At 44.9% G+C, this 20,212-nt stretch overlaps 1 protein-coding gene across 2 annotated transcripts in view; it reads left to right on the plus strand.

Moving 5' to 3' along the window:
- Positions 1 to 20,212, plus strand: part of LOC135310880 (mitogen-activated protein kinase kinase kinase 1-like) — a 104,374-nt gene that overhangs the window by 37,941 nt on the left and 46,221 nt on the right. The window contains exon 2 of one of the 2 annotated variants that reach the window (XM_064439972.1): positions 11,964 to 12,103. The exons of the other annotated variant lie outside the window; for it this stretch is intronic. The gene's annotated coding sequence lies outside the window, so the exon portion shown is untranslated. The remainder of the gene's footprint in view (positions 1 to 11,963; positions 12,104 to 20,212) is intronic. 2 annotated transcript variants of the gene reach the window in all.

Consider the following 20,212-nt stretch of genomic DNA (forward strand, 5'->3'; position numbering starts at 1 on the left):
CACTGAAAACTGGGAATAAAACTCCTTAAATCAGGTGTATTAAAGAGCAGGCATTACTATATTCAGCTCTGGGTATATGGGGGAATCTCTCCTCCTAACGTGCACACCTACCATAATTCCTTTTTGACATTTATACATGAAAGTTAACCCACCATGCCTATCTAATACATAATCATTGACCTCCCTGGGCATTTCCTTCTTCCCTTGGTCTATATAGTCTCTGCTTAAGTTTAAAGGTACAGCGTGATTTATTTTTTTTTTAATTCACTGCGCATGCTCAAGGTGGGGGTGGGGGATAGTCGTCTTCTCCCTCAATGGAGTCGGTGGTCCCAGTCTCCCCCTGCCGGAATTACCTTTTCCCCCAGTTTCTGTGCTTTGCCCTTATGGGCAAAGGTAACACCTTAATAGGCATAACTCCTATGAGTTTGTGTTTCTTGTTCAATTTTTTTCATATCTACTTGATTTCTCATTCATTATACGCTCATTTTCCCAGTGGTTAGGCTTTCTTCAAAATAATTGTCATATCCCTTATTCAGTGTTTTGTTTGGTTTTTTTTTTTAAAGATTGGAGTTGAAAACATTCTTATCATTCTGGGAAACAGCAATAGAAGACATGCCTGTATCTGAATGTTCATAATCACTCGAGTTACTCAGATGGAACCCAAAGTCATGGACTAAATTAACTCAATGGACATTTTGTGGCCATGTTAAAGACATTTTAGAGGGCAGTCCATAGACTAAGGGAATGGTATCTGTATATTATATCAAAGGATGGGAAGGTGCGTGGTGGTTAATGAGGTTGTATTGGATAGTGTGGGACCTCAGCATGTTGTAAATGGTATGGAATAAGGGGTGGATACTGTCATAGTTTTAGCTGGGATAGAGTTAATTTTCTTCACTGTAGCTGGCATAGTGCTGTGTTTTGGATTTAGTATGAGAATACTGTTGATAACACACTGATGTTTTAGTTGTTGCTAAGTAGTGCTTATACTAGCCTGTTTTTTCCCTTTTACCCTTTTCCTTTTTATTATATTATCATTGTTATTATTATCATAGTCATTATTACTATAATTATTATTTTATTGTAATTATTAAACTGTTCTTATCTCAACCCACAAGGGTTTTTTTTGTGCTTTTGCTCTTCTGATTCTCTCCCCCATCCCACAGGGGTGGGGGGAGCGAGCGAGCAGCTGCGTGGTGTTTAGTTGCCGACTGAGGCTGAACCATGACAGTCCATTTTGGTGCCCAACCTGGGGCATGAAGGGTTTGAGATAATAACGGTTACTGGTCACAGCATTGATTCGTCTGTTCTTAATATTAGTTTGTCCTGTTGATACCATGCTGATTGTAAAAATTGATGTTAAAAGAAGTAGGGCCATCACAAGAAGAGGAGGAGGAAGAGGAAGAATGTGTACGAGAAATGGAAACTACCTGATCCCTATCCACGAGTGAGTTGTGGGATATATGGAAAGATTTCGGGCATCATTTAGGTGAGCACGTTATCACCTGGCTGCTCAGATGCTGGGATAATGGGGCCAGTAGTCTGGAATTAGAGGGGAAGGAAGCCAAACAACTGGGATCAATCTCTAGGGAAGGGGGCATTGACTGAGCAATTGGAAAATGTACACAAGCCCTCACCCTCTGGAGGCAGCTCCTGTCTGCAGTGAGAGAAAGGTACCCCTTCAAAGAAGATATTGTATTTCTCCTAGGAAAATGGATGACCATGGAGAAAGGCATCCAGTACCTGAGGGAACTAGCCATGCTTGAGGTGATTTATGGTGACTTGGACGATCAACGGTCCTCCAAAGATCCAGATGAAGCTGAGTGCACACGACCCACGTGGCGGAAGTTTGTACAGAGTGCACCATCCTCGTATGCAAACTCATTGGCAGTGATGTCTTAAAAAGATGACAAGACACCAACGGTGGCAGAGCTGATCGATAAACTCCGGGAATATGAAGCAAATCTCTCTTCCTTGCTCGTCTCTGCTGTTGAGAAATTGTCCCGAGAGGTCCAGCAACTCAAAGAAGATAGGTCCTACTCCCCACCAGTAGTTGGGTAGTACTTGTACCAGTCAAGGACTTTTCTAGCTTCCCATGCTCTTCCGGGTGCACGGAGGCTGAACCACGCCATCGGTTTAGCCTTGGTCAGGCTACAGGTCTATCACATCCCTGCCTACTGTTAGACAAGTTGCAAGTGCACTTTTACTCACTCTGTCATGGTTCAGCCCCAGTCAGCAACTAAACACCATGCAGCCGTTTGCTCACTCCCCCCACCCCTGTGGGATGGGGGAGAGAATCGGAAGAGCAAAACCACAAAAAAACCAACTTGTGGGTTGAGATAAGAATAGTTTAATAATGGCAATAAAATAATAATGATTATATTGATTATGATAATAATAACAATATTGATAATATAATTAAAAGGAAAAGGGAAAAAGGGAAGAAAACAGAAACACAAACGATACAACTGCTCACCACCTGCCGACCGACGCTTCCTGTTCCCAAGCCGCGACTGATTTGTCACCCCATTCTCAGCATCTTCTAAGGCGAGATATTTCCTTTGATCAGTCTCAGCTCTCCTCAAGGATATAGTTGTAAAACAAGTGTTTCTCTCTCTCAGTTTCTGTCTCTGGCCCTCAACTTCTGTTTTGCCAGGCTCACATAGTTAATTGTTATGTCTTTAGCAGACAGTTCCAAAAATTCCATTTTCTTAGGGATATCAGTTTTAATTCACTCCACATGCTCAAGAGGGGGGTGGTGGGGAATAGTCTTTTTGTCCCTCAATGGAGTTGGTGGTCCTAATCTCCCCCTGCCGGAATTACCTTTTCCCCCAGTTTCTCTGCTTTGCCCTTCTGGGCCAAGATGTTCCCTTCTATCACTGCTGACTGATTTGTGGCCTTCCCTTATCTTCACACCCTTCTTTGTAGCAGGATGTTTCCAGTGTTAGTCCTTGAAGTTCTACTGATATGTATTCTTTTAGGAGATTCTTCTCAATGGGGCATTCATTGCTAAGCATTATTTATTATCTTGTTAAAATTCTCAGGTGTTAGTCTCTACTCCTAACTATGATTCTTTCTGAACTACTAACAACTCCTGCGATATGCCATTTCATCAAAGAATAATACATAAGTGTGTGTGTGTGAGGTAACACCTTAATAGGCATAACTCCTATGAGTTTGTGTTTCTTGTTCAATTTCTTTCATATCTACTTGATTTCTCATTCATTGTACGCTCATTTTCCCAGTGGTTAGGCTTTCTTCAAAATAACTGTCATATCCCTTATTCAGTGTTTTGTGCTTGTGCTGGTTTTGGCTGAGAAGGGGTTAATTCTCCTCACTGTGGGGGTCGGCTACCTTTCCAGCTTCCCGAGCTCTGCCTCGTGGCGGGGAGGGGGGCTGGGAGGGGCAGGGCCATGGTGGGGACGGCTGACCCCGACTGGCCAATGGCAGGTTCATTCCATACCATGGGACACCATGACCAGTATATTGAGGGGGGACCAGTTGGCAGCTCGGGAGCGGCGCGGCGTCAGGGCGTCGGGCGGCGAGCGGCTGCGGCGCGTGCAGTTTGTTTCGGCGGTTCGTTCCCCCTCTCCCCTCCCTTCCCCCCTCCCCCGGGGCTTTGCGCCTCTCGTTGTTCTCCTTTCCATTGCATTTCTGTTGTTGTTTCTTTTAATTTTAATTATTAAACTGTTCTTATCCCAACCCACGAGCTTTACCCTTCTGATTCTCTCCCCCATCTACCGGTGGGGGAGTGAGCGAGCGACTGTGTGGGGCTGAGCTGCCAGCTAAACCATGACAGTCTTTTTGGCGCCCAACGTGGGGCTCAAGGGTTGGAGATAACAACAGCTGCTGGTCACAGCACCATGTTGTCCTTTTTGCAGTTGGTGTTAAAGATCGGTGTTGGTTTGTTGAGTCTGCTGTGTTCTGCTGTGATTAGTAACGTTTTGCCTACAAGATTTGTTATACAAACATTCGTTTTCAGCTTTATCTGGTATTTGGGGTTTTTGCTGAAACCGTTACTGTACTTCGGATACCACCTTGCTGAGGCAATTAGCAATTATACCTCCTCCTCTGAGAGATTTTATATGGAGGAAATACAGAATAGTACCTTTGCAACTTTGTTCTATGATGTCTGTGCCTTTGTGACAACAACCTTTTTGTATCTTGACCATCCTTGGGTGGTTAAGGTGCACTTATTGTTAGTTTTTGGGCATGTTGTTTTGGTTTTGACTAAGCAACTTAAGAATATCACCCAGAAATCTGCCCCAAGGCTTGATAGTTAGGAGTGGCAGGGCATGTGGGATAGCATGGGCAAATACCTAGGGCAGTGGGCACCCCTAGTGTTTTGGAGTTTCACGCCCGAACAAGTGCAGAATCCTAAAAAATTAGTAGAATATTTGGAGAAAGTATGTTGTTATGCTGGGAACTCCAGAGAGACACAGATGACTGCAACATGCTGGGGCCTGGCCCATGCATACAGAGCCCTGCTCAACAGTATTCAGTGCCCCCAGGGGGAAGAGAATGTCTCTAGATTGAAAGGCAAAGTGACTGGCACTGTAGACACTCCAGCCCCGAGGACAGGCACTGCAGCCACTCAAACCCCCACAACAAGTACCAGAGCTAGCTCAGAAAATAAACCCGTACCAGTATCAGTTGCCCCCATACACAAGACGAAATATTGGAAGCGGACATCAACTCGTTTAGAATGGGATTATGAAGAACCAGGGCCATTGCGGGGAAAGGAGGGAGAAGTAATAAATGAAATAGAGACCACCCGATCCCTGTCCTTGAGTGAGTTGCGAGATATGCAAAAAGATCATAGCCGTCGTTCAGGTGAGCTCATTGTCACCTGGCTGCTCCGATGCTGGGATAATGGGGCCAGTAGCCTGGAACTAGAGGGAAAAGAAGCCAAACAATTGGGATCCCTTTCTGGGGAAGGGGGCGTTGACAAAGCAATTGGAAAAAAAAAACAAGCCCTCAGCCTCTGGAGGCAACTCCTGTCTGGAGTGAAGGAACGGTATCCCTTTAAAGAAGATGTTACATATCGCCCAGGAAAATGGACAACTATGGAGAAAGGCATCCAGTATCTAAGAGAATTAGCTGTGTTTGAGGTGATTTATGGTGACCTGGACGATCAACGGTCATCCAAAGATCCAGATGAAGCCGAGTGCACACGACCCATGTGGCGGAAGTTTGTACGGAGCGCACCATCTTCGCATGCAAACTCATTGGCAGTAACGTCCTGGAAAGATGACGAGACACCAACGGTGGCAGAGGTGATTGATAGACTCCGAGATTACGACACAAATCTCTCTTCCTCCCTCGTCTCTGCTGTGGAGAAACTGTCCTGAGAGTTCCAGCAATTCAAAGAAGATATGTCCTACTCCCCACCTCAACAGAGTAGTGTCTCAGCTGTTAGGAATAAGCATCCTTTGGCTCAAAGAAGGGGATACACACCACGGGCCACGCTTTGGTTCTACCTGCGTGACTACGGAGAGGACATGATGAGGTGGGATGGCAAGCCTACCTCGACCCTACAGGCACGAGTACGTGAACTGCAAGGAAGAACAGTCACTCAGGGAGGCTCTTCCAGGAAAGCTGCTGCTCCAGTTTCCAGCGAGCAAGTCCCCAGACAGAGGAGTAGAAGCGCAGATTTTATTTCTAAGTGTAATAGAGGGACTCCTGATTCACATTTACAGGAAGTGAGTTGTGACTGCCATGATCAGGACTAGAGGGGCCCTGCCTCCAGCCGGGTGGAGGAAAGGGATAACCGGGCTTACTGGACTGTGTGGATCCGATGGCCTGGCACGTCCGACCCACAGGAGTGTAAAGCTTTAGTGGACACCGGCGCACAGTGCACCTTAATGCCATCAAACTATATAGGGGCAGAACCCATCAGCATTGCTGGAGTGACAGGGGGATCCCAAGAGCTAACTCTATTGGAGGCCGAAGTGAGCCTAACCAGGAATGAGTGGCAGAAGCACCCCATTGTGACTGGCCCCGAGGCTCCGTGCATCCTTGGCATAGACTACCTCAGGAGAGGGTATTTCAAGGACCCAAAAGGGTACAAGTGGGCTTTTGGTGTAGCTGCCTTGGAGACGGAGGAAACGAAACAGCTGTCTACCTTGCCCGGTCTCTCAAAGGACCCTTCTTGTTGTGGGGTTGCTGAAGGTTGAAGAACAACAGGTGACAATCGCCACCACAACAGTGCACCGGCAGCAATATCGCACCAACAGAGACTCTCTGATCCCCATCCATAAACTCATTCACCAACTGAGGAGCCAAGGAGTCATCAGTAAGACCCACTCACCCTTTAACAGTCCCATATGGCCAGTGCGGAAGTCTAATGGAGAGTGGGGACTAACAGTAGACTATCGTGGCCTGAATGAAGTCACTCCACCGTTGAGTGCTGCTGTGCCAGACATGCTGGAACTTCAATATGAACTGGAGTCCAAGGCAGCCAAGTGGTATGCCACAATCGATATCGCTAATGCATTCTTCTCAATCCCTCTGGCAGCAGAATGCAGGACACAGTTTGCTTTCACGTGGAGGGGCGTCCAGTACACCTGGAATCGACTGCCCCAGGGGTGGAAACACAGTCCTACCATTTGCCATGGACTGATTCAGACTGTACTGGAACAGGGAGAAGCTCCAGAACACCTTCAATACAATGATGACATCATTGTGTGGGGCAACACAGTGGAAGTAGTTTTTGAAAAAGGAGAGAAAATAGTCCAAATCCTTCTGAAAGCTGGTTTTGCCATAAAACAAAGTAAGGTGAAGGGACCCGCACGAGAAATCCAGTTCTTAGGAATCAATTGGCAAGATGGTCATCGTCAGATCCCAACGGATGTGATCAACAAAATAGCAGCCATGTCTCCACCAACTAGCAAAAAGGAAACACAAGCTTTCTTGGGCGTTGTGAGTTTTTGGAGAATGCATATTCCAAATTACAGTCTGATCGTAAGCCCTCTCTATGAAGTGACCCGGAAGAAGAATGATTTCAAAAGGGGCCCTGAGCAACGACAAGCCTTTGAACAGATTAAACAGGAAATAGTCCATGCAGTAACTCTTGGGCCAGTCCGGGCAGGACAAGATGTAAAAAATGTGCTCTACACTGCAGCCGGGGAGAATGGCCCTACCTGGAGCCTCTGGCAGAAAGCACATGGGGAGACCCGGGGTCGACCCCTAGGGTTTTGGAGTCGGGGATACAGAGGGTCCGAAGCCCCCTATACTCCAACTGAAAAAAGAGGTATTGGCAGCATATGAAGGGGTTCGAGCTGCTTCAGAAGTGGTTGGTACTGAAGCACAGTTGCTCCTGGCACCCCGACTGCCAGTGCTGGGCTGGATGTTCAAAGTAAACATCCCCTCTACACACCATGCAACTGATGCTACGTGGAGTAAATGGGTTGCACTGATCACCCAGCGGGCTCGAGTAGGAATCCCCAGTTGCCCAGGAATCTTGGAAGTGATTATGGACTGGCCAGAAGGCAAAGATTTTGGATTATCACCAGAGGAGGAGGTGACATGTGCTGAAGAAGCCCCACTGTTTAACAAACTGCCAGAAGATGAAAAGCAGTATGCCCTGTTCACTGATGGGTCCTGTCGCCTTGTGGGAAAGCACCGGAGATGGAAGGCTGCTGTATGGAGTCCTACACGACAAGTAGCAGAAACTGCTGAAGGAGAAGGTGAATTGAGCCAGTTTGCAGAAGTAAAGGCCATCCAGCTGGCCTTAGACATTGCTGAATGGGAAAAGTGGCCAGTGCTCTATCTCTATACTGACTCCTGGATGGTGGCAAATGCCCTGTGGGGCTGGCTGCAGCAGTGGAAGCAAAGCAACTGGCAGCGCAGAGGCAGACCCATCTGGGCTGCCACATTGTGGCAAGATATTGCTGCCCGGGTAGAGAACCTGGTTGTAAAGGTACGTCATGTGGATGCTCACGTCCCCAAGAGTCGGGCCACTGAAGAACATCGAAACAACCAGCAGGTAGATCAGGCTGCCAAGACTGAAGTGGCTGAGGTGGATCTGGACTGGCAACATAAGGGTGAACTATTTCTAGCTCGGTGGGCCCATGACACCTCAGGCCATCAAGGGAGAGATGCAACATACAGGTGGGCTCGTGATCGAGGGGTGGACTTGATGTTATTGCACAGGTTATCCACAAATGTGACACATGCGCTGCAATCAAGCAAGCGAAGCGGGTAAAGCCTCTGTGGTATGGGGGACGATGGCTGAAATATAAATATGGGGAGGCCTGGCAAATTGACTATATCACACTCCCACAGACCCGTCAAGGCAAGCGCCATGTGCTTACAACGGTAGAAACAACGACTGGCTGGCTGGAAACATATCCTGTCCCCCACGCCACTGCCTGGAACACTATCCTGGGTCTCGAAAAACAAGTCCTGTGGCGACATGGCACTCCAGAGAGGATTGAGTCAGACAATGGGACTCATTTCCGAAATAGCCTCATAGACACCTGGGCCAAAGAGCATGGCACTGAGTGGGTGTATCACATCCCCTATCACGCACCAGCCTCTGGGAAAATTGAACGGTACAATGGACTGTTAAAAACTACAGTGAGAGCAATGCGGGGTGGAACATTCAAGCACTGGGATACACATTTAGCAAAAGCCACGTGGTTAGTCAACACGAGGGGATCTGCCAACCGAGCTGGCCCTGCCCAGTCAGAAATCCTACATACTGTGGAAGGGGATAGAGTCCCTGTAGTGCACACAAAAATTATGCTGGGCAAAACAGTCTGGGTTCTTCCTGCCTCCGGCAAAGGCAAACCCATTTGTGGGATTGCTTTTGCTCAAGGACCTGGGTGCACTTGGTGGGTGATGCGGGAGGATGGAGAAATCCAATGTGTGCCTCAAGGGGATTTGATTTTGGGCGAAAAGAGTCAATGAACTGAATGGCACAATGTGAACTGCTATATAATATTGTGTGTCACCTCTGTGTTGTATCAATGATATCAGAATACGAGCCTCCCAACCCATGGAAGATAAACTGTGAAAGAATCCGTGCAGCAGTGATGGAATGATGACCGACTCGGTACGCAGCAACCCAACGCCACACACCATCTCTCCCACCCTGAAAGACTGATACAACAGATGGAGCCCAGAGTCATGGACTGAGTGAACTGAATGGACATTTTAATGGACATTTTACAGGGAAGGTCCATGAACTAAGGGAATGATGCCTGTGTATTATGTTAAAGGATGGGAAGGGGAGGGGTGGTGGTTGGTACGGTTGTATTGCATCGTATGGGACCTGGGCATGGTGTAAATGGTATGGAATAAGGGGTGGAGAATGTGCTGGTTTTGGCTGAGAAGGGGTTAATTCTCCTCACAGTGGGGGTCGGCTACCTTTCCAGCTTCCCGAGCTCTGCCTCGTGGCGGGGAGGGCTGGGAGGGGCAGAGCCATGGTGGGGGCGGCTGACACCGACTGGCCAATGGCAGGTTCATTCCATACCATGTGACACCATGACCAGTATATTGAGGGGGGGCAGTTGCAGCGCGGAGGCGGCGCGGCGTCGGGTCGGCGGGCAGTGAGCGGCTGCGGCGCGTGCGGTTTGTTTCAGCGGTTCGTTCCCCCTCTCCCCTCCCTTCCCCACTCCCCCGGGGCTTTGCGCCTCTCGTTGTTCTCCTTTACATTGCATTTTTATTGTTCTTTCTTTTAATTTTAATTATTAAACTGTTCTTATCCCAACCCACGAGCGTTACCCTTCTGATTCTCTCCCCCATCTACCGGTGGGGGAGTGAGTGAGCGACTGTGTGGGGCTGAGCTGCCGGCTAAACCACGACAGTGCTTTTTTAAGATTGGACTTTTAAAACATTCTGGGAAAGAGCAATAGAAGACATGCCTGTATCTGAATGTTCATAATCACTCGAGTTACTCAAATTTCTTTTAAATTTCAATTAATGGTTTTTGAATTTCTCTTGTTGGTGTTTATGTGTTTTCTGAAAATGAATGTATCTTCTTGTCATGGTTTTAGCTGGGATAGAATTAATTTTCTTCACTCTAGCTGGTATAGTGCTGTGCTTTGAACTTAGCATGGAAAAAATGTTGAGATAACACACAGATGTTTTGGGCTGTTGCTGGGTAGCGCTTGTACTAGTCAGGGACGTTTCTAGCTTCCCATGCTCTGCCGGGTGCACAAGAAGCCGGGAGGGGAGGGGGCACAGCTAAGAGAGCGGATTCAAACTGACCAAAGGGATATTCCGTATCGTGTAACGTCATGCCCAGTATGTTAACTGGGAGGAGCTGTCCAGGGGAGGGAGGCAGCAATCGTGGCTCGGGGATGGGCAGCGTCGGTCGGTGGGTGGTGAGCGGCTGTACCATTTGTGTTTCTGTGTTTTTTTTTCCTTTTTTTTCTTTCCCTTCCTTTTCCATTTTATTATATTAACATTATTGTCATTATTATCATAATTATTATCATAATTATTATTTTATTGTAATTCTTAAACTGTGCTTATCTCAACCCACAATTTCTATTGATCTTCCGATTCTCTTCCCCATCCCACAGGGGTGGGGGGAAGTGAGCGAGCGGCTGCGTGGTGTTTAGTTGCCAGCTGAGGCTGAACCACGACAGTTCTTTTTTTTCCTGTGCCCCCCTTTGATTAGATTTGCTTATTGAGAAGATGAAGGTTGTATTTTAAATACAGCTGAAATATAGAATTAGTTACTTAAATGCGAAGCCTAAATTTGGGAAACGTTTAACTGGCCAAGGCCAGTTCTATGAGGTTTAACAAGGCCAAGTGCTGGGTCCTGCACTTGGGTCACAACAACCCCAGGCAATGCTACAGGCCTGGGGAAAAGTGGCTGGAAAGCTGTCCAGCGGAGAAGGACCTGGGGGTGTTGGTTGACAGCCAGCTGAACGTGAGCCAGCAGCATGCCCAGTTGGCCAAGAAGGCCAACAGCATCCTGGCTTGTATCAGGAATAGCGTGGCCAGCAGGAGTAGGGAAGTGATCCTGCCCCTGTACTCGGCACTGGTGAGGCCACGCCTTGAATATTGCGTTCAGTTTTGGGCCCCTCACTACAAGAAGGACATTGAGTTGCTGGAGCATGTCCAGAGTAGGGCAATGAAGATGGTGAAGGGTCTGGAGACCAAGCCCCACGAGGAGCGGCTGAGGGAGCCACAAAACCCAGGGAAAAAAGAACAGCGATGTAACCGCTCACCATCTGCTGACCAACGCCGCCAGTCCCTGAGCCGTGATTGCTGCTTCCCCCAGCCAACTCCCCCCCAGTTAATATACTGGGCATGATGTCATATGATATGGAATATCCCTTTGGCCAGTTTGGATCAGCTGTCTTGGCTGTGCCCCCTCCACTCCCAGCTTCTTGCGCACCTGGCAGAGCATGGGAAGCTGGAGAAGTCCTTGACTCTAGTGTAAGCACGGCTTAGCAACAACACTGTTCCCAGTACAAATCCAAAGCACAGCCTCATACTAGCTACTATGAAGAAAATTAACTCTAGCCCAGCCAAAACCATGACATACAGAAAAAGCTTAAGTGGTGCCCAGGTGTAATGTAACAGAAACATAATACCCAGCAGGTATTTGTGGAACCTCCGCTGCCCTGGGGATCCCATGCTGCAGTGTAAGCATCCCTGGTGGAAACTACCATCAGGTGACAGACACTGCATCTTTACCAAGTAGTTTTAGAAGCTAAAGCATATCCTGTTTCTTCCAGCATTTTTCTATGAAAGGAACAAATCCATTTAGAATGTAAAAACATGGAAGAAAAACCTTTCTGTTATTTGGCTCTAAACCGAAAGCTACTGAGCCTACACCTCTACTAGTTTAGTAGTAATTGTTATTTACTCAGTTTGATAGATCCCTTGTCTCTTCTCCCTGTAAAGCCATGTGCTCTAAGACCATGACAATCAAGCATATCTCTGGAAGACTTACAGGTCAAAAGATGCATTTGTCAAAGAGAACATTTCACTACTAACAGGACAACATTCACAACTGAAGCAGTAACTCCACAGACTTGAGCCATCACCTTCAGTGGAACCTCACAGGCCCTGGTCAAGAAGGATCATCCCCTCAGTGATGAAGACACAGATCTTCAAAGATGGATGTCTAAAGTTAGAGGTAAATTACCCGGATTTTAAATACAGCTGAAATATAGAATTAGTTACTTAAATGCGAAGCCTAAATTTGGGAAGTGTTTAACAGGTTTGGGAGGCTTGACGCTTTAGAAAACCAAATTGTTTCTATGGATACTTTTCATATGAATTGGGAACCTTTTGTAACGTGAAGGCAGGGAGGGGAACAATCCAGAACAGCAGCCACTGGTAGTCTTTCACCTTATCTTTTTTTTTTCCTCCTCTCTCCCCTGAAGCTGGCAATGGGAACAAACTTACCGAAAGCTGTTTATCAGCCAGTTTGCTCAGAGTGATGTGGTTTATTCTGACTTTTTTAGGATTGACTGCATAACATAAAATGTTTTTTGCATTATTAATCTGAAGTTGGAAGTGGTTAAGAATAATACAAAATTATACTTTTCTCAAAATATGTAAATTGCTTAAAATGCTTTTTGTTAAATATTTTTGAAGAGCGACTAGCTGGCTTTTAGTCACCAATTTGAAAACCAATAAGGGTTTTTAAGGTCACCACTTTAATGGACCAGAATTTCTTATTGCATCAAGAAATTATGAGATGGTTTTGCACAGAAACATAAAATTCAGTCAACATTAGTTTAACCTTCCCTTAAACCACTGAAATAAAATGAACTGGAAAAGCCCCGAAAGCTAAGACACACTTGAAACCACAGATTCACTTGGTGCCTTTCTTATTTTAGGACATCATGGTGTTCAAAGCTTCCGCAAGGGAAGGGGTCCTTATGAAGCCTTCTTTAACTTCCATTAGTAACTACCTTTGTGCAGTCTGTGTTATGGCATATACGACTTTCATATGCTTATTTGAAATTCCTCTCTTGTACTTATGTTTCGGATAAAGCATGAGAATGCATCTCTCTTGACCAATGTCTACTCCTGTTTCATCCTTGGGAGGAGATTGTGTTTTTGTTGATGCCTTCAGGAGTTTGTTTTTTTTGTTTTGTTTGTCTTTTAATTTTGCCATCAGCTTTCCTTTATAGCTGAGGTACCATTTTCAATGTGCTAATGAAACACTCTCAAGATCTAGGTACAGTAATCTGTTCCTGTCTGCCTGTTAAATGTTGAAAAAGTGATTTAGTCATTTTGATAGTTTTGCAAAGCAGGAAGTTACAGACCTCTCGCGCTTTGTCAGACACTTCAGTGACTAGAGCAGGAAGAACTGCTGAGATCCCTAAGAACATGTTCTGCGATACAAACACAGCGTTTCTGCTTTAGCCTCACTGTTTGTGAGGAACTGGTTTAAGTGAAGTGGCTTAAAAAACCCACAGAACACTTTTTTTTATAGTTTGTAATAGTTGATAATCATCTTCTGATTTGTTTAGGTATGACTTAGAAGTCATTTTTTAACAAGCTATGGTGCAATCGGACCTTATTTCTAAGAAATCATTGCTGGTATAGTTACACCAGAGAAAGTCTTCATGAAATTAAACTTGTCTTCCTTCCTCTGCTCTTCTGGGCTGTATGTATTTGATAACACTGACAGATCTGTTTGTTTGAATGTCTACTTGCATGGACAGCTGCTGCTTAGAGTTTTAACATAAACCATAGTTATACAGTTTCTCCTTCTTCCCTCCCCAAAAGGTGAAGTAGGTAACTTGGAGTTTTCCATCTGACAGTTTGACCAAAACACATTCATTCAATACATACATTGAATATTATTTTATGGTGTCGTGGTTCAGCCCCAGTCGGCAACTAGACACCACGCAGCCGCTCGCTCGCTCACCCCACCCCTGTGGGATGGGGGAGAGAATAGGAAGAGCAAAAGGAAAAAAACTTGTGGGTTGAGATAAGAACAGTTTAATAATGAAAATAAAATAGTAATGATGATGATAATGATTATGATGATAATAATAATAATGACAATATAATAAAAAGGAAAAGTGGGGGGGAACCCACAAGTGATACAACCACTCACCGCCCGCCGACCGACGCTGCCGGTCCCCGAGCTGTGATTGCTGCCTCCCTCCCCCGGCCAGCTCCTCCCAGATAATACACTGGGCATGACGTTACGTGGTATGGAATATCCCTTTGGCCAGTTTGAATCCGCCTACAAATCAGTTATGGGACTTAGATCCTCAGGTCCTGAAGGAGGTTATAGCGAGGCGGGTATCAGTCTCTTCTCATGTTGTGCCAGGGGAGGTTTAGATTGGATATTAGGAAAAAATTCTTCACTGAAAGGGTTGTCAAGCACTGGAACAGGCTGCCCAGGGAAGTGGTTGACTCACCATCCCTGGAGGTATTTAAAAGACGTGTAGATGTGGCGCTTAGGGACATTGTTTAGTGGTGGACTTGGCAGTGTGCCATGGTTTAGCCCCAGCTGTCAACTAAGCACCACACAGCCGTTTGCTCGCTCCCCCTTGGTAGGATGGGGGAGAGAATCAGAATAGTAAAAGTGAGAGAACTCGTGAGTTGAGATAAAACCAGTTTTAAAAGTAAAGCAAAAAAGGTGTATGCGTTTATGGGGATTCTCTTTTAAGTCACCAGGCCTTCAATTTTTGTTTTCTGTCTGTGGGTTTTATTCCCTGACCTTCATTTGTACGCAAAGGTGGCGTATAAACTGGAATAAACAATGTGTGTTTACTGCTAACACATCTAGCATTCCTTTCTGATTTACCATTAATTTCAGCCATCATCTTTGCTTTTTTCTAGTATTGTGGTGTGCTAAGTAAACTCTCTTCTCTTCCTGATGTCACCGAAAACCGGGACTAAAACTCCTTAACACTGGGTGTATTAAAGAGCAGGCATTGCTTTATTCAGCGCCGGGTGCATGGGGGGTCTTTCCGCCTAGCATGCACACCTACCATAATTCCTTCTTGACATTTATACATGAAAGTTAACACACCATGCCTATCTAATACATAATCATTGACCTGACTGAGCATCCTCTTCTTCTATTGGTCTGTATCTTCTTCGCTTAAACTGAAATGTACAGTGTGATTTTAATTCACTGCGTGTGCTGGGGGGGGAGTAGTCCTCCTGCCCCTCAACTGAGTCGGTGGTCCCAATCTCCCCCTGCCGGAATTACCTTTTCCCCCCAGTTTCAGGTTTCGGTGCCTTCTGGGCCAAGATGTTCCCTTCTGTCACTGATGTCTTCACATCTGGCCTTCCCTTATCTTCACACCCTTCTTTGTGGCAGGATGTCTCCACTGTTAGTCTTTTAGGAGGTTCTTGTTAGTGAGGCATGCATTCCTAGCTTTTTTTGATTTTTCTAGCTCCTATGAAGTCAAATCCACCTACTTGAAATATGTAAAAAAATTGGTTGGATTGCATGCTCTGAAGCCACCTAGTCATACTTTGGGATTGTGATGCTATTCAGCAGCCACTGAAAATGAGTCCTCCTACAAAACAAGCCAAGAAATATCAGCCTCTATTTGCAACAGATGCTTGCCACAAAGCTAATGAAATAGGAAGCATGCAGACGAGAAGCCCAAGAAAGCTATCAGACACCTGAAGCAAATATTACAAAAGCTCTTAGGTTTCTCTAATCTTTCCTGCTGTTATTTAGTCTCCCAGTAGCAACTCAGATGCATCAAGGTATACATACGACGTGGTATTTTTAAGATTTTAAAACAGCAGTTCATTACATGATCTCTCAAACTCTTTACTTTCATACTGAAGGGTTTACAGTGGGAGTCTGGTATTTTATCTCAATAAAACTAAAAGTTTATTCCATTATTGAGCAAAATTTCTAGAAATTACAGGTAGTAGATAATTTATATTGGTAGATGGAGACCCAAAGCCACTAGTAGTTGTGCAGCTTAATTCTTTTCATAATTCTATGTATTTGGACTAATATACCCACAGCTTACACAAAGATTCAGTAAGTTTATTACTGCATGACAAGTTTCAGTATCGCAGAGAACAGAATCCAGTATGCCCAGTTCACATGGGGGCAACTGAAGAGAAAAAGCATGTCCTGGCCCCATCCCAGTGTGACATACTACTGGGCATCACTCCAAGAACTGCAGTAATGTCATTAAAAAAGAAAAAAAAGATAGCAATAAGAGTGCTCACTGACAGTCGACTATGATTATTTCATCTGCACCAGGTTATAGGATCGCAAGCATAGGTATTGGAGAAAGGGATTAGCATATAAACAAGTAACTTGGACAGGATTAGCTATGTAGATTTTCCAAAACTACAACCTATTAAATAACTTCTTGAGGAGCTATAAACAAGAAAGGGAATTTAGACCATTCTGTCACTGTTCAAAACTGCAGAATTACCAGCAGATATCAAGACTGCTGCGGTAAAGAGAATTTTAAAGTTCTCTCAGCAAGAGACTATCATAAAAATAAACCACATAAAGCAAATGAGAAAATAAAGACTTAAGTATGTTATTTCTAGCAAAGAAACGTAATAGTCTAAGGTTAAAGTCTTAATGACTCGTTAGGCAGTAAATGGTATGTAATGCAAATGGCGAACCAAACTTACTCTTTTCAAAGCAAAATAAGTCTTTAAAAGAGTTAAAGCTAATTTTAAAGTTATAAGACCCAACAATCTCTGGCCTTACAGAAGGAGACTAGAGACTCAGAAAGACATTTACCAGGTTTGCTCTTGTTCTTTTCTGAAGAATGATTTTAATACCATGTTTCCATGGTAAAAGTCATGTTCCTCACCAGGATTATGTTTGCTTCTTAGTGTACACTGCTCACAATTATAACAAATTCTTGTCATCTACTAACTTCACTGAAGTAGCATTTAAAAGTCATGAAGCAGGACCCTGGTATGCTAATCATCCCTATTTGTTGTCTTATTTATCTTGTCTGTATTTGGTTTTGTTATTTGGTACCCATCTTTAAGCTTATGCTTTAATTTGATTTTTTCTCTCTTTTCATGTAAGCTTGTCCATAGCTTAGCCGGCAGCTCAGCCCCACACAATCGCTCGCTCACTCCCCCACCGGTAGATGGGGGAGAGAATCAGAAGGGTAACGCTCGTGGGTTGGGATTAAGAACAGTTTAATAATTAAAATTAAAAGAAACAACAACAGAAATGCAATGGAAAGGAGAACAACGAGAGGCGCAAAGCCCCGGGGGAGGGGGGAAGGGAGGGGAGAGGGGGAACGAACCGCCGAAACAAATCGCACGCGCCGCAGCCGCTCGCCGCCCGACGCCCTGACGCCGCGCCGCTCCCGAGCTGCAACTGCCCCCCCTCAATATACTGGTCATGGTGTCACATGGTATGGAATGAACATGCCATTGGCCAGTCGGGGTCAGCCGCCCCCACCATGGCTCTGACCCTCCCAGCCCCCGCTCCTGCCACGGGGCAGAGCTCAGGAAGCTGGAAAGGTAGCCGACCCCCACAGTGATGAGAATTAACCCCTTCTCAGCCAAAACCAGCACACTGAGTTACACTGGAAATTAATATTATTAATTAGATTTCTTATGATTTAGGAATTCAATAAACTGTATTAAATAAGCACTAAAGCTTACTAAAGAGATGTCCGTCTTGCTCGCTGACACTCAGAGATCAATTCAAAATGTCTCTTTGTCCTGCAAAGGCTCATGCATATGCTGAACTTAGCTCCAAAAGCCAAAGGGGACTAAACATTTCCACATATATTTACGGCCCTGGCATAAAAAGCTTTCCTGGGTTGCAGAAATAAGGTTAAAAAAATCCTTGCAAACCTATTTTGAGTAACTGCTAGGTGAAGAAACACCACCCTACAGCAACATATTAGACCCCTTCACCCACTTATGGTAGATCTGTAGCAGACAGCATATTTTCTATCAGCAGAAAGTCACAGGTGAACTGTGCTCTCACTACGAAGACCCAGACTTAGGATCTTCAGTAACTCACATGTATAACACCCTCGCACACTATACTTGCAAAATATCATCGCTGTACTGATTACACCACCATGCTACTTTGAATACTGAAAGGAATTCTGTATCTAAGGAAGTACAGAAAGATTAAAAGATACAAGACCAACAGGACAAACTAAACCACGTTGGGGAACAACCCCAAAGCTACACTGATATTCACACGCTATTGCATTATCCAAACGTTCTGGTATATGTACTTATAGGGTAGTTGGAACAAATATGTTTCTAACCTCATGTAGTACACTTTGAGGCCACAAAATATATAGAAAATAACTAGTAATATTTTAAAATAAGCACTGAACGCTAAATCATCCCAACTGCATCTATGTTCGGCAGGACTGTGATCAGTTTCTTACTGCTCCTAAAAGCCTCTTTGAGGAGGAATGGAGAAGAGTTTTCCAGGACTGAAGAGTTAATCTTTGACTGTGCTTTCTAATCAGCAGCACAACTGAACAATAGAGTAATTCTAGTTCATAACTCCATTATGAGATCTCCTCCCCAAAGTAACTGTACGGGTTTCGGCTGGGATGAAGTTACAACAGTAATTCAAACTTTCATATACTATTGTTAAACAAAATCAGAGTAGCTGAATTTACCAATGCCATCTTTTTATTGATCCAAAAGAATCGGGAAAGGAGAAAAAAGTTGTTGAAAACATGAAATCTATAAACGTGAATAAGCACAGGCAACCATGGAAGACACGTTTCCACAAAATCACAGAATGGCAGGGGTTGGAAGGGACCTCTGGAGGTCATCTTGTCCAACCCCCCCTGCTTGAGCAGTTACACCTAGAGCAGGGTGCACAGGACTGTGTCCAGGCGGGTTTTGAATGTCTCCAGGGAAGGAGACTCCACAACCTCTCTGGGCAGCCGGTTCCAGTGCTCCGTCACCCTCACAGTAAAGAAGTTTTTCCTCATATTCAGCTGGAACTTCCTGTGTTCCAATTCGTGCCCATTGCCCCTTGTCCTGTCCTTGGGCACCACTGAAAAGCGTCCGGCCCCATCCTCCTGACACCCACCCTTCAGCTATTTATAAGTATTGACAGGATTCCCCCTCAGTCTTCTCTTCTCCAGGCTGAACAAACCCAGGTCTCTCAGCCTTTCCTCATGCATTGCTAATACCCTCTTATCTGGCCTAAGCATTATTTGCTACCTTGTTAATATTCTCAGGTGTTAGTTTCTACTCCTAACTGTGATCCTTTCTTAACTACTACCAACTCCTGCGCTATTCCATTTCATCCAAGAAGAATATATGTTTGAGGTAACATTGAGGTCAGCTCAACTTCTTTTAAACATCTCAGGTCACTTCATGTGACATGTCTTTGGTTTTTTTAGAGTGCAGTCTACACTTAAAAACCAGAAGGTGAAAGTTTACAGCAGCAGACCAAAAATCGATTGGGCAAATTCACGCAGAGGCATCCTCCTCCGATTCCTCCCTGAAGCCCTGCATTGCTAATGAACGTGGGAAAGAATTCGGGGAAGGAGTTGCTCAGAGGTTGTTCCTGTAGTTTTACCACAGTATCCACAGGTAGTTGCTGTTTGACATGGGATACTGGACTAGGTGGACTTTTCGTTTGATCTTCTAAAGATGCTCTCATGGGAGATCCTGTGGAGTCACAGACACTGCAGCTGGGAGCTTTGTGAATGCACAGCAGCTACAGTTGCCTGTAAGCTTTATTCTTATGTTTTCCTTCAAGTTGTGCTACCACGCTTCCTTTCTGTCCTGAAAACATAGCATTCTCTTCCTACCATAAATAGGAAACAAGAGAAATAGTTGTTTTTTGGGAGTAACCTCTTGAACAGAAAAATAAAGTAGTATTAATTGCTTTCAGAGTGTGAAGTCTTCCAATACATCTAATCTCACGGCTGCAGGTCATAACCCTGCTGTCGTGCTAAGTAGACTCAGGTTAAAGGGAAACAAACTTCAGATTTTTGGAGCTGTAATTCCTACTTCTGCAGCTTAGTTTTAATAATAATTTCCTCATCCTATGGAACCATATTCTCCGGTATGGTAAATTCCATTGTTGGGTTTGGGGCATCTTTTCTACTAGAACGAATCTATATCACAGTGCATGTGTACCATGTGGAAATAGAAGACCTAACTATTACGTCTTACAAGACTGACTGAAGCTTGTTCATCACAAATGCTATCCCGTCTGTTTTCCCGGGAAATTGTTGTGGGACCATGTTATGTATTGGATTGGAGAGCAAATCCAGTTCAACAGTTTTCCACTGTCTCCTCTCCAACGGCAACTTTC

This window comes from Phalacrocorax carbo (assembly GCF_963921805.1).
Source record: "Phalacrocorax carbo chromosome W unlocalized genomic scaffold, bPhaCar2.1 SUPER_W_unloc_4, whole genome shotgun sequence".
Classification (NCBI taxonomy): Eukaryota; Metazoa; Chordata; class Aves; order Suliformes; family Phalacrocoracidae; genus Phalacrocorax; species Phalacrocorax carbo.